The sequence below is a fragment of the Ambystoma mexicanum genome, assembly GCF_040938575.1.
Source record: "Ambystoma mexicanum isolate Mex_15411 chromosome 12 unlocalized genomic scaffold, UKY_AmexF1_1 Mex_chr12_unloc.1, whole genome shotgun sequence".
Classification (NCBI taxonomy): Eukaryota; Metazoa; Chordata; class Amphibia; order Caudata; family Ambystomatidae; genus Ambystoma; species Ambystoma mexicanum.
Window position 1 is genome coordinate 13,544,568 of NW_027182322.1, and position 12,891 is coordinate 13,557,458.

At 35.7% G+C, this 12,891-nt stretch overlaps 11 non-coding genes across 11 annotated transcripts; all 11 read left to right on the forward strand.

Moving 5' to 3' along the window:
- Positions 1-209: 209 nt before the first annotated feature.
- On the forward strand, positions 210-299 carry TRNAR-UCU (transfer RNA arginine (anticodon UCU)). Its single transcript is given in 2 exon segments — positions 210-246; positions 264-299. It is a non-coding gene; the product is annotated as a tRNA-Arg (tRNA).
- A 1,441-nt stretch (positions 300-1,740) lies between these two features.
- TRNAR-UCU (transfer RNA arginine (anticodon UCU)) lies at positions 1,741-1,830 on the forward strand. The gene is given in 2 exon segments: positions 1,741-1,777; positions 1,795-1,830. It is a non-coding gene; the product is annotated as a tRNA-Arg (tRNA).
- Positions 1,831-2,504: 674 nt separating this feature from the next.
- TRNAR-UCU (transfer RNA arginine (anticodon UCU)) lies at positions 2,505-2,594 on the forward strand. Its single transcript is given in 2 exon segments — positions 2,505-2,541; positions 2,559-2,594. It is a non-coding gene; the product is annotated as a tRNA-Arg (tRNA).
- A 676-nt stretch (positions 2,595-3,270) lies between these two features.
- On the forward strand, positions 3,271-3,360 carry TRNAR-UCU (transfer RNA arginine (anticodon UCU)). The gene is given in 2 exon segments: positions 3,271-3,307; positions 3,325-3,360. It is a non-coding gene; the product is annotated as a tRNA-Arg (tRNA).
- Positions 3,361-4,801: 1,441 nt separating this feature from the next.
- On the forward strand, positions 4,802-4,891 carry TRNAR-UCU (transfer RNA arginine (anticodon UCU)). The gene is given in 2 exon segments: positions 4,802-4,838; positions 4,856-4,891. It is a non-coding gene; the product is annotated as a tRNA-Arg (tRNA).
- Positions 4,892-7,094: 2,203 nt separating this feature from the next.
- On the forward strand, positions 7,095-7,184 carry TRNAR-UCU (transfer RNA arginine (anticodon UCU)). Its single transcript is given in 2 exon segments — positions 7,095-7,131; positions 7,149-7,184. It is a non-coding gene; the product is annotated as a tRNA-Arg (tRNA).
- Positions 7,185-7,859: 675 nt separating this feature from the next.
- TRNAR-UCU (transfer RNA arginine (anticodon UCU)) lies at positions 7,860-7,949 on the forward strand. Its single transcript is given in 2 exon segments — positions 7,860-7,896; positions 7,914-7,949. It is a non-coding gene; the product is annotated as a tRNA-Arg (tRNA).
- A 675-nt stretch (positions 7,950-8,624) lies between these two features.
- Positions 8,625-8,714, forward strand: TRNAR-UCU (transfer RNA arginine (anticodon UCU)). The gene is given in 2 exon segments: positions 8,625-8,661; positions 8,679-8,714. It is a non-coding gene; the product is annotated as a tRNA-Arg (tRNA).
- A 675-nt stretch (positions 8,715-9,389) lies between these two features.
- On the forward strand, positions 9,390-9,479 carry TRNAR-UCU (transfer RNA arginine (anticodon UCU)). The gene is given in 2 exon segments: positions 9,390-9,426; positions 9,444-9,479. It is a non-coding gene; the product is annotated as a tRNA-Arg (tRNA).
- Positions 9,480-11,684: 2,205 nt separating this feature from the next.
- TRNAR-UCU (transfer RNA arginine (anticodon UCU)) lies at positions 11,685-11,774 on the forward strand. The gene is given in 2 exon segments: positions 11,685-11,721; positions 11,739-11,774. It is a non-coding gene; the product is annotated as a tRNA-Arg (tRNA).
- A 675-nt stretch (positions 11,775-12,449) lies between these two features.
- Positions 12,450-12,539, forward strand: TRNAR-UCU (transfer RNA arginine (anticodon UCU)). Its single transcript is given in 2 exon segments — positions 12,450-12,486; positions 12,504-12,539. It is a non-coding gene; the product is annotated as a tRNA-Arg (tRNA).
- Positions 12,540-12,891: the final 352 nt, after the last annotated feature.

Here is a 12,891-nt window from a genome sequence, read left to right on the forward strand (position 1 = left end):
AATACCCTATTCTCCGAATTTATCCCTAAAGGAACAAAGGTGTAGTTCAAGGTTTCACCCAGAAGTGTGATTCTTCTACAGACATTTTATGTTTCAAAAAACAATTATTCTTTCTTGTATCCCAGAAGGCTTGATAATATGATGTGAAGTAAACAATGGATTGACAAAACTTCGATCACCCCTTAATTTACGCAAATTGATTTTCATCTGGCTCTGTGGCGCAATGGATAGCGCGTTGGACTTCTAAGTGAATTGGCAAAGTCATTCAAAGGTTGTGGGTTCGAATCCCACCAGAGTCACATTTTTTACTTTCTTATTCAAACAAGGAACATTATGCATGTGAGGAATGTTTATTTTTGGCCGATGCTTTAATCTTAGTATTTGACCCAAGTTGAACCTATGTATCTAATACAGCATGCAACTGAATCGAAAGCAGTCTGCCTTCCATTGCAACAGGAACATATTGCTCATAAGCAATACAACATCACTGCCAGAAACTTGGCACTTTTCTAATGTATCCTTCCTTCAGAAACATTGTCTTTATAATAGCTGTAAATGAGATAGACCAAAAACACGACACCCTACACTCAGACATTTGTTTCTAGCGACATATAAAGTAAAATCTTCTTTCAAAGCTATTTATGGTATATTCTCTTTGTGTTTTTGTATTGTTAACCAATTGTATGGCTGCACTTTTTATCCAGTTCTTTTTTATTAAGGTATGGAATTGTTGTCCAAACGTATTCAGTTTGCAAGAAAATACAGTAATACCCTATTCTCCGAATTTATCCCTAAAGGAACAAAGGTGTAGTTCAAGGTTTCACCCAGAAGTGTGATTCTTCTACAGACATTTTATGTTTCAGAAAACAATTATTCTTTCTTGTATCGCAGAAGGCTTGATAATATGATGTGAAGTAAACACTGGATTGACAAAACTTCGATCATCCCTTACTGTACTCAAGTGGATTTTCATCTGGCTCTGTGGCGCAATGGATAGCGCGTTGGATTTCTAAGTGAATTGGCAAAGTCATTCAAAGGTTGTGGGTTCGATCCCACCAGAGTTGCATTTTTTACTTTCTTATTCAAACAAGGAACATTATGCATGTGAGGAATGTTTATTTTTGGCCGATGCTTTAATCTTAGTATTTGACCCAAGTTGAACCTATGTATCTAATACAGCATGCAACTGAATCGAAAGCAGTCTGCCTTCCATTGCAACAGGAACATATTGCTCATAAGCAATACAACATCACTGCCAGAAACTTGGCACTTTTCTAATGTATCTTTCCTTCAGAAACATTGTCTTTATAATAGCTGTAAATGAGATAGACCAAAAACACGACACCCTACACTCAGACATTTGTTTCTAGCGACATATAAAGTAAAATCTTCTTTCAAAGCTATTTATGGTATATTCTCTTTGTGTTTTTGTATTGTTAACCAATTGTATGGCTGCACTTTTTATCCAGTTCTTTTTTATTAAGGTATGGAATTGTTGTCCAAACGTATTCAGTTTGCAAGAAAATACAGTAATACCCTATTCTCCGAATTTATCCCTAAAGGAACAAAGGTGTAGTTCAAGGTTTCACCCAGAAGTGTGATTCTTCTACAGACATTTTATGTTTCAGAAAACAATTATTCTTTCTTGTATCCCAGAAGGCTTGATAATATGATGTGAAGTAAACAATGGATTTGCAAAAATTCGATCATCCCTTAATTTACGCAAATTGATATTCATCTGGCTCTGTGGCGCAATGGATAGCGCGTTGGACTTCTAAGTGAATTGGCAAAGTCATTCAAAGGTTGTGGGTTCGAATCCCACCAGAGTTGCATTTTTTACTTTCTTATTCAAACAAGGAACATTATGCATGTGAGGAATGTTTATTTTTGGCCGATGCTTTAATCTTAGTATTTGACCCAAGTTGAACCTATGTATCTAATACAGCATGCAACTGAATCAAAAGCAGTCTGCCTTCCATTGCAACAGGAACATATTGCTCATAAGCAATACAACATCACTGCCAGAAACTTGCCACTTTTCTAATGTATCCTTCCTTCAGAAACATTGTCTTTATAATAGCTGTAAATGAGATAGACCAAAACACGACACCCTACACTCAGACATTTGTTTCTAGCGACATATAAAGTAAAATCTTCTTTCAAAGCTATTTATGGTATATTCTCTTTGTGTTTTTGTATTGTTAACCAATTGTATGGCTGCACTTTTTATCCAGTTCTTTTCTATTAAGGTACGGAATTGTTGTCCAAACGTATTCAGTTTGCAAGAAAGTCAGTAATACCCTATTCTCCGAATTTATCCCTAAAGGAACAAAGGTGTAGTTCAAGGTTTCACCCAGAAGTGTGATTCTTCTACAGACATTTTATGTTTCAAAAAACAATTATTCTTTCTTGTATCCCAGAAGGCTTGATAATATGATGTGAAGTAAACAATGGATTGACAAAACTTCGATCACCCCTTAATTTACGCAAATTGATTTTCATCTGGCTCTGTGGCGCAATGGATAGCGCGTTGGACTTCTAAGTGAATTGGCAAAGTCATTCAAAGGTTGTGGGTTCGAATCCCACCAGAGTCACATTTTTTACTTTCTTATTCAAACAAGGAACATTATGCATGTGAGGAATGTTTATTTTTGGCCGATGCTTTAATCTTAGTATTTGACCCAAGTTGAACCTATGTATCTAATACAGCATGCAACTGAATCGAAAGCAGTCTGCCTTCCATTGCAACAGGAACATATTGCTCATAAGCAATACAACATCACTGCCAGAAACTTGGCACTTTTCTAATGTATCCTTCCTTCAGAAACATTGTCTTTATAATAGCTGTAAATGAGATAGACCAAAAACACGACACCCTACACTCAGACATTTGTTTCTAGCGACATATAAAGTAAAATCTTCTTTCAAAGCTATTTATGGTATATTCTCTTTGTGTTTTTGTATTGTTAACCAATTGTATGGCTGCACTTTTTATCCAGTTCTTTTTTATTAAGGTATGGAATTGTTGTCCAAACGTATTCAGTTTGCAAGAACATACAGTAATACCCTATTCTCCGAATTTATCCCTAAAGGAACAAAGGTGTAGTTCAAGGTTTCACCCAGAAGTGTGATTCTTCTACAGACATTTTATGTTTCAGAAAACAATTATTCTTTCTTGTATCCCAGAAGGCTTGATAATATGATGTGAAGTAAACAATGGATTTGCAAAAATTCGATCATCCCTTAATTTACGCAAATTGATTTTCATCTGGCTCTGTGGCGCAATGGATAGCGCGTTGGACTTCTAAGTGAATTGGCAAAGTCATTCAAAGGTTGTGGGTTCGAATCCCACCAGAGTTGCATTTTTTACTTTCTTATTCAAACAAGGAACATTATGCATGTGAGGAATGTTTATTTTTGGCCGATGCTTTAATCTTAGTATTTGACCCAAGTTGAACCTATGTATCTAATACAGCATGCAACTGAATCAAAAGCAGTCTGCCTTCCATTGCAACAGGAACATATTGCTCATAAGCAATACAACATCACTGCCAGAAACTTGCCACTTTTCTAATGTATCCTTCCTTCAGAAACATTGTCTTTATAATAGCTGTAAATGAGATAGACCAAAAACACGACACCCTACACTCAGACATTTGTTTCTAGCGACATATAAAGTAAAATCTTCTTTCAAAGCTATTTATGGTATATTCTCTTTGTGTTTTTGTATTGTTAACCAATTGTATGGCTGCACTTTTTATCCAGTTCTTTTTTATTAAGGTATGGAATTGTTGTCCAAACGTATTCAGTTTGCAAGAAAATACAGTAATACCCTATTCTCCGAATTTATCCCTAAAGGAACAAAGGTGTAGTTCAAGGTTTCACCCAGAAGTGTGATTCTTCTACAGACATTTTATGTTTCAGAAAACAATTATTCTTTCTTGTATCCCAGAAGGCTTGATAATATGATGTGAAGTAAACAATGGATTTGCAAAAATTCGATCATCCCTTAATTTACGCAAATTGATTTTCATCTGGCTCTGTGGCGCAATGGATAGCGCGTTGGACTTCTAAGTGAATTGGCGAAGTCATTCAAAGGTTGGGGGTTCGAATCCCACCAGAGTTGCATTTTTTACTTTCTTATTCAAACAAGGAACATTATGCATGTGAGGAATGTTTATTTTTGGCCGATGCTTTAATCTTAGTATTTGACCCAAGTTGAACCTATGTATCTAATACAGCATGCAACTGAATCAAAAGCAGTCTGCCTTCCATTGCAACAGGAACATATTGCTCATAAGCAATACAACATCACTGCCAGAAACTTGCCACTTTTCTAATGTATCCTTCCTTCAGAAACATTGTCTTTATAATAGCTGTAAATGAGATAGACCAAAACACGACACCCTACACTCAGACATTTGTTTCTAGCGACATATAAAGTAAAATCTTCTTTCAAAGCTATTTATGGTATATTCTCTTTGTGTTTTTGTATTGTTAACCAATTGTATGGCTGCACTTTTTATCCAGTTCTTTTCTATTAAGGTACGGAATTGTTGTCCAAACGTATTCAGTTTGCAAGAAAATACAGTAATACCCTATTCTCCGAATTTATCCCTAAAGGAACAAAGGTGTAGTTCAAGGTTTCACCCAGAAGTGTGATTCTTCTACAGACATTTTATGTTTCAAAAAACAATTATTCTTTCTTGTATCCCAGAAGGCTTGATAATATGATGTGAAGTAAACAATGGATTGACAAAACTTCGATCACCCCTTAATTTACGCAAATTGATTTTCATCTGGCTCTGTGGCGCAATGGATAGCGCGTTGGACTTCTAAGTGAATTGGCAAAGTCATTCAAAGGTTGTGGGTTCGAATCCCACCAGAGTCACATTTTTTACTTTCTTATTCAAACAAGGAACATTATGCATGTGAGGAATGTTTATTTTTGGCCGATGCTTTAATCTTAGTATTTGACCCAAGTTGAACCTATGTATCTAATACAGCATGCAACTGAATCGAAAGCAGTCTGCCTTCCATTGCAACAGGAACATATTGCTCATAAGCAATACAACATCACTGCCAGAAACTTGGCACTTTTCTAATGTATCCTTCCTTCAGAAACATTGTCTTTATAATAGCTGTAAATGAGATAGACCAAAAACACGACACCCTACACTCAGACATTTGTTTCTAGCGACATATAAAGTAAAATCTTCTTTCAAAGCTATTTATGGTATATTCTCTTTGTGTTTTTGTATTGTTAACCAATTGTATGTCTGCACTTTTTATCCAGTTCTTTTTTATTAAGGTATGGAATTGTTGTCCAAACATATTCACTTGGCAAGAAAATACTGTAATACCCTATTCTCTGAATTTCTCCCCAAGCGAACAAAGGTGCAGTTCAAGGTTTCACACAGAAGTGTGATTCTAGCTACAGACATTTTATGTTTCAGAAAACAATCATTCTTTCATGTATCCCAGAAGGCTTGATAATGTGATGTGAAGTAAACACTGGATTGACAAAACTTCGATCATCCCTTACTGTACGCAAGTGGATTTTCATCTGGCTTTGTTGCGCAATGGATGTTGGATTTCTAAGTGAATTGACAAAGTCATTCAAAGGTTGTGGGTTCGAATCCCACCAGAGTCGCATTTTTTACTTTCTTATTCAAACAAGGAACATTATGCATGTGAGGAATGTTTATTTTTGGCCGATGCTTTAATCTTAGTATTTGACCCAAGTTGAACCTATGTATCTAATACAGCATGCAACTGAATCAAAAGCAGTCTGCCTTCCATTGCAACAGGAACATATTGCTCATAAGCAATACAACATCACTGCCAGAAACTTGGCACTTTTCTAATGTATCCTTCGTTCAGAAACATTGTCTTTATAATAGCTGTAAATGAGATAGACCAAAAACACGACACCCTACACTCAGACATTTGTTTCTAGCGACATATAAAGTAAAATCTTCTTTCAAAGCTATTTATGGTATATTCTCTTTGTGTTTTTGTATTGTTAACCAATTGTATGGCTGCACTTTTTATCCAGTTCTTTTTTATTAAGGTATGGAATTGTTGTCCAAACGTATTCAGTTTGTAAGAAAATACAGTAATACCCTATTCTCCGAATTTATCCCTAAAGGAAGAAAGGTGTAGTTCAAGGTTTCACCCAGAAGTGTGATTCTTCTACAGACATTTTATGTTTCAGAAAACAATTATTCTTTCTTGTATCGCAGAAGGCTTGATAATATGATGTGAAGTAAACACTGGATTGACAAAACTTCGATCATCCCTTACTGTACTCAAGTGGATTTTCATCTGGCTCTGTGGCGCAATGGATAGCGCGTTGGATTTCTAAGTGAATTGGCAAAGTCATTCAAAGGTTGTGGGTTCGATCCCACCAGAGTTGCTTTTTTTACTTTCTTATTCAAACAAGGAACATTATGCATGTGAGGAATGTTTATTTTTGGCCGATGCTTTAATCTTAGTATTTGACCCAAGTTGAACCTATGTATCTAATACAGCATGCAACTGAATCGAAAGCAGTCTGCCTTCCATTGCAACAGGAACATATTGCTCATAAGCAATACAACATCACTGCCAGAAACTTGGCACTTTTCTAATGTATCTTTCCTTCAGAAACATTGTCTTTATAATAGCTGTAAATGAGATAGACCAAAAACACGACACCCTACACTCAGACATTTGTTTCTAGCGACATATAAAGTAAAATCTTCTTTCAAAGCTATTTATGGTATATTCTCTTTGTGTTTTTGTATTGTTAACCAATTGTATGGCTGCACTTTTTATCCAGTTCTTTTTTATTAAGGTATGGAATTGTTGTCCAAACGTATTCAGTTTGCAAGAAAATACAGTAATACCCTATTCTCCGAATTTATCCCTAAAGGAACAAAGGTGTAGTTCAAGGTTTCACCCAGAAGTGTGATTCTTCTACAGACATTTTATGTTTCAGAAAACAATTATTCTTTCTTGTATCCCAGAAGGCTTGATAATATGATGTGAAGTAAACAATGGATTTGCAAAAATTCGATCATCCCTTAATTTACGCAAATTGATTTTCATCTGGCTCTGTGGCGCAATGGATAGCGCGTTGGACTTCTAAGTGAATTGGCAAAGTCATTCAAAGGTTGTGGGTTCGAATCCCACCAGAGTTGCATTTTTTACTTTCTTATTCAAACAAGGAACATTATGCATGTGAGGAATGTTTATTTTTGGCCGATGCTTTAATCTTAGTATTTGACCCAAGTTGAACCTATGTATCTAATACAGCATGCAACTGAATCAAAAGCAGTCTGCCTTCCATTGCAACAGGAACATATTGCTCATAAGCAATACAACATCACTGCCAGAAACTTGCCACTTTTCTAATGTATCCTTCCTTCAGAAACATTGTCTTTATAATAGCTGTAAATGAGATAGACCAAAACACGACACCCTACACTCAGACATTTGTTTCTAGCGACATATAAAGTAAAATCTTCTTTCAAAGCTATTTATGGTATATTCTCTTTGTGTTTTTGTATTGTTAACCAATTGTATGGCTGCACTTTTTATCCAGTTCTTTTCTATTAAGGTACGGAATTGTTGTCCAAACGTATTCAGTTTGCAAGAAAATACAGTAATACCCTATTCTCCGAATTTATCCCTAAAGGAACAAAGGTGTAGTTCAAGGTTTCACCCAGAAGTGTGATTCTTCTACAGACATTTTATGTTTCAAAAAACAATTATTCTTTCTTGTATCCCAGAAGGCTTGATAATATGATGTGAAGTAAACAATGGATTGACAAAACTTCGATCACCCCTTAATTTACGCAAATTGATTTTCATCTGGCTCTGTGGCGCAATGGATAGCGCGTTGGACTTCTAAGTGAATTGGCAAAGTCATTCAAAGGTTGTGGGTTCGAATCCCACCAGAGTTGCATTTTTTACTTTCTTATTCAAACAAGGAACATTATGCATGTGAGGAATGTTTATTTTTGGCCGATGCTTTAATCTTAGTATTTGACCCAAGTTGAACCTATGTATCTAATACAGCATGCAACTGAATCAAAAGCAGTCTGCCTTCCATTGCAACAGGAACATATTGCTCATAAGCAATACAACATCACTGCCAGAAACTTGCCACTTTTCTAATGTATCCTTCCTTCAGAAACATTGTCTTTATAATAGCTGTAAATGAGATAGACCAAAACACGACACCCTACACTCAGACATTTGTTTCTAGCGACATATAAAGTAAAATCTTCTTTCAAAGCTATTTATGGTATATTCTCTTTGTGTTTTTGTATTGTTAACCAATTGTATGGCTGCACTTTTTATCCAGTTCTTTTTTATTAAGGTATGGAATTGTTGTCCAAACGTATTCAGTTTGCAAGAAAATACAGTAATACCCTATTCTCCGAATTTATCCCTAAAGGAACAAAGGTGTAGTTCAAGGTTTCACCCAGAAGTGTGATTCTTCTACAGACATTTTATGTTTCAGAAAACAATTATTCTTTCTTGTATCCCAGAAGGCTTGATAATATGATGTGAAGTAAACAATGGATTTGCAAAAATTCGATCATCCCTTAATTTACGCAAATTGATTTTCATCTGGCTCTGTGGCGCAATGGATAGCGCGTTGGACTTCTAAGTGAATTGGCAAAGTCATTCAAAGGTTGTGGGTTCGAATCCCACCAGAGTTGCATTTTTTACTTTCTTATTCAAACAAGGAACATTATGCATGTGAGGAATGTTTATTTTTGGCCGATGCTTTAATCTTAGTATTTGACCCAAGTTGAACCTATGTATCTAATACAGCATGCAACTGAATCAAAAGCAGTCTGCCTTCCATTGCAACAGGAACATATTGCTCATAAGCAATACAACATCACTGCCAGAAACTTGCCACTTTTCTAATGTATCCTTCCTTCAGAAACATTGTCTTTATAATATCTGTAAATGAGATAGACCAAAACACGACACCCTACACTCAGACATTTGTTTCTAGCGACATATAAAGTAAAATCTTCTTTCAAAGCTATTTATGGTATATTCTCTTTGTGTTTTTGTATTGTTAACCAATTGTATGGCTGCACTTTTTATCCAGTTCTTTTCTATTAAGGTACGGAATTGTTGTCCAAACGTATTCAGTTTGCAAGAAAATACAGTAATACCCTATTCTCCGAATTTATCCCTAAAGGAACAAAGGTGTAGTTCAAGGTTTCACCCAGAAGTGTGATTCTTCTACAGACATTTTATGTTTCAAAAAACAATTATTCTTTCTTGTATCCCAGAAGGCTTGATAATATGATGTGAAGTAAACAATGGATTGACAAAACTTCGATCACCCCTTAATTTACGCAAATTGATTTTCATCTGGCTCTGTGGCGCAATGGATAGCGCGTTGGACTTCTGAGTGAATTGGCAAAGTCATTCAAAGGTTGTGGGTTCGAATCCCACCAGAGTCACATTTTTTACTTTCTTATTCAAACAAGGAACATTATGCATGTGAGGAATGTTTATTTTTGGCCGATGCTTTAATCTTAGTATTTGACCCAAGTTGAACCTATGTATCTAATACAGCATGCAACTGAATCGAAAGCAGTCTGCCTTCCATTGCAACAGGAACATATTGCTCATAAGCAATACAACATCACTGCCAGAAACTTGGCACTTTTCTAATGTATCCTTCCTTCAGAAACATTGTCTTTATAATAGCTGTAAATGAGATAGACCAAAACACGACACCCTACACTCAGACATTTGTTTCTAGCGACATATAAAGTAAAATCTTCTTTCAAAGCTATTTATGGTATATTCTCTTTGTGTTTTTGTATTGTTAACCAATTGTATGGCTGCACTTTTTATCCAGTTCTTTTCTATTAAGGTACGGAATTGTTGTCCAAACGTATTCAGTTTGCAAGAAAATACAGTAATACCCTATTCTCCGAATTTATCCCTAAAGGAACAAAGGTGTAGTTCTAGGTTTCACCCAGAAGTGTGATTCTTCTACAGACATTTTATGTTTCAAAAAACAATTATTCTTTCTTGTATCCCAGAAGGCTTGATAATATGATGTGAAGTAAACAATGGATTGACAAAACTTCGATCACCCCTTAATTTACGCAAATTGATTTTCATCTGGCTCTGTGGCGCAATGGATAGCGCGTTGGACTTCTAAGTGAATTGGCAAAGTCATTCAAAGGTTGTGGGTTCGAATCCCACCAGAGTAGCATTTTTTACTTTCTTATTCAAACAAGGAACATTATGCATGTGAGGAATGTTTATTTTTGGCCGATGCTTTAATCTTAGTATTTGACCCAAGTTGAACCTATGTATCTAATACAGCATGCAACTGAATCAAAAGCAGTCTGCCTTCCATTGCAACAGGAACATATTGCTCATAAGCAATACAACATCACTGCCAGAAACTTGGCACTTTTCTAATGTATCCTTCCTTCAGAAACATTGTCTTTATAATAGCTGTAAATGAGATAGACCAAAAACACGACACCCTACACTCAGACATTTGTTTCTAGCGACATATAAAGTAAAATCTTCTTTCAAAGCTATTTATGGTATATTCTCTTTGTGTTTTTGTATTGTTAACCAATTGTATGGCTGCACTTTTTATCCAGTTCTTTTTTATTAAGGTATGGAATTGTTGTCCAAACGTATTCAGTTTGCAAGAAAATACAGTAATGCCCTATTCTCCGAATTTATCCCTAAAGGAACAAAGGTGTAGTTAAAGGTTTCACCCAGAAGTGTGATTCTTCTACAGACATTTTATGTTTCAGAAAACAATTATTCTTTCTTGTATCGCAGAAGGCTTGATAATATGATGTGAAGTAAACACTGGATTGACAAAACTTCGATCATCCCTTACTGTACTCAAGTGGATTTTCATCTGGCTCTGTGGCGCAGTGGATAGCGCGTTGGACTTCTAAGTGAATTGGCAAAGTCATTCAAAGGTTGTGGGTTCGATCCCACCAGAGTTGCATTTTTACTTTCTTATTCAAACAAGGAACATTATGCATGTGAGGAATGTTTTTTTTTGGCCGATGCTTTAATCTTAGTATTTGACCCAAGTTGAACCTATGTATCTAATACAGCATGCAACTGAATCGAAAGCAGTCTGACTTCCATTGCAACAGGAACATATTGCTCATAAGCAATACAACATCACTGCCAGAAACTTGGCACTTTTCTAATGTATCCTTCCTTCAGAAACATTGTCTTTATAATAGCTGTAAATGAGATAGACCAAAAACACGACACCCTACACTCAGACATTTGTTTCTAGCTACATATAAAGTAAAATCTTCTTTCAAAGCTATTTATGGTATATTCTCTTTGTGTTTTTGTATTGTTAACCAATTGTATGTCTGCACTTTTTATCCAGTTCTTTTTTATTAAGGTATGGAATTGTTGTCCAAACCAATTCACTTGGCAAGAAAATACTGTAATACCCTATTCTCTGAATTTCTCCCCAAGCGAACAAAGGTGTAGTTCAAGGTTTCACCCAGAAGTGTGATTCTTCTACAGACATTTTATGTTTCAGAAAACAATTATTCTTTCTTGTATCCCAGAAGGCTTGATAATATGATGTGAAGTAAACATTGGATTGACAAAACTTCGATCATCCCTTACTGTACGCAAGTGGTTTTTTATCTGGCTCTGTGGCGCAATGGATAGCGCGTTGGACTTCTAAGTAAACGTGCAAAGTCATTCAAAGGTTGTGGGTTTGAATCCCACCAGAGTCGCATTTTTGTCTTTCTTATTCAAACAAGGAACATTATGCATGTGAGGAATGTCTATTTTTGGCCGATGCTTTAATCTTAGTATTTGACCCAAGTTGAACCTATGTATCTAATACAGCATGCAACTGAATCAAAAGCAGTCTGCCTTCCATTGCAACAGGAACATATTGCTCATAAGCAATACAACATCACTGCCAGAAACTTGCCACTTTTCTAATGTATCCTTCCTTCAGAAACATTGTCTTTATAATAGCTGTAAATGAGATAGACCAAAACACGACACCCTACACTCAGACATTTGTTTCTAGCGACATATAAAGTAAAATCTTCTTTCAAAGCTATTTATGGTATATTCTCTTTGTGTTTTTGTATTGTTAACCAATTGTATGGCTGCACTTTTTATCCAGTTCTTTTCTATTAAGGTACGGAATTGTTGTCCAAACGTATTCAGTTTGCAAGAAAATACAGTAATACCCTATTCTCCGAATTTATCCCTAAAGGAACAAAGGTGTAGTTCAAGGTTTCACCCAGAAGTGTGATTCTTCTACAGACATTTTATGTTTCAAAAAACAATTATTCTTTCTTGTATCCCAGAAGGCTTGATAATATGATGTGAAGTAAACAATGGATTGACAAAACTTCGATCACCCCTTAATTTACGCAAATTGATTTTCATCTGGCTCTGTGGCGCAATGGATAGCGCGTTGGACTTCTAAGTGAATTGGCAAAGTCATTCAAAGGTTGTGGGTTCGAATCCCACCAGAGTCACATTTTTTACTTTCTTATTCAAACAAGGAACATTATGCATGTGAGGAATGTTTATTTTTGGCCGATGCTTTAATCTTAGTATTTGACCCAAGTTGAACCTATGTATCTAATACAGCATGCAACTGAATCGAAAGCAGTCTGCCTTCCATTGCAACAGGAACATATTGCTCATAAGCAATACAACATCACTGCCAGAAACTTGGCACTTTTCTAATGTATCCTTCCTTCAGAAACATTGTCTTTATAATAGCTGTAAATGAGATAGACCAAAACACGACACCCTACACTCAGACATTTGTTTCTAGCGACATATAAAGTAAAATCTTCTTTCAAAGCTATTTATGGTATATTC